We start from the raw sequence: 286 nt of genomic DNA, 5'->3' as shown, positions 1-286 counted from the left end.
AGTTAGTCTATCTTGGCAGTTAGTCTATCTTGGCAGTTAGTCTACATAATTTGATATGGGTATATAAAATCAAAGAATGGGTTGTGAATCATACAACTTTGCTTATGTATACACATACACACACTCTCTCTCATACACACACACACACATATACACACGCGCGCGCATTCAAATTCAAAATGGCTGACAACTATCATCACGCTTGAAACTCAAGAGTACCAACGAATTTGAATCAAGCTGTTTTGATCCATATATATATTTAGACATAGACATATGTACATATATA

The sequence above is a fragment of the Octopus bimaculoides genome, chromosome 17 (assembly GCF_001194135.2).
Source record: "Octopus bimaculoides isolate UCB-OBI-ISO-001 chromosome 17, ASM119413v2, whole genome shotgun sequence".
NCBI classification, from domain to species: domain Eukaryota; kingdom Metazoa; phylum Mollusca; class Cephalopoda; order Octopoda; family Octopodidae; genus Octopus; species Octopus bimaculoides.
Note: the sequence above shows the minus strand (reverse complement) of the source record.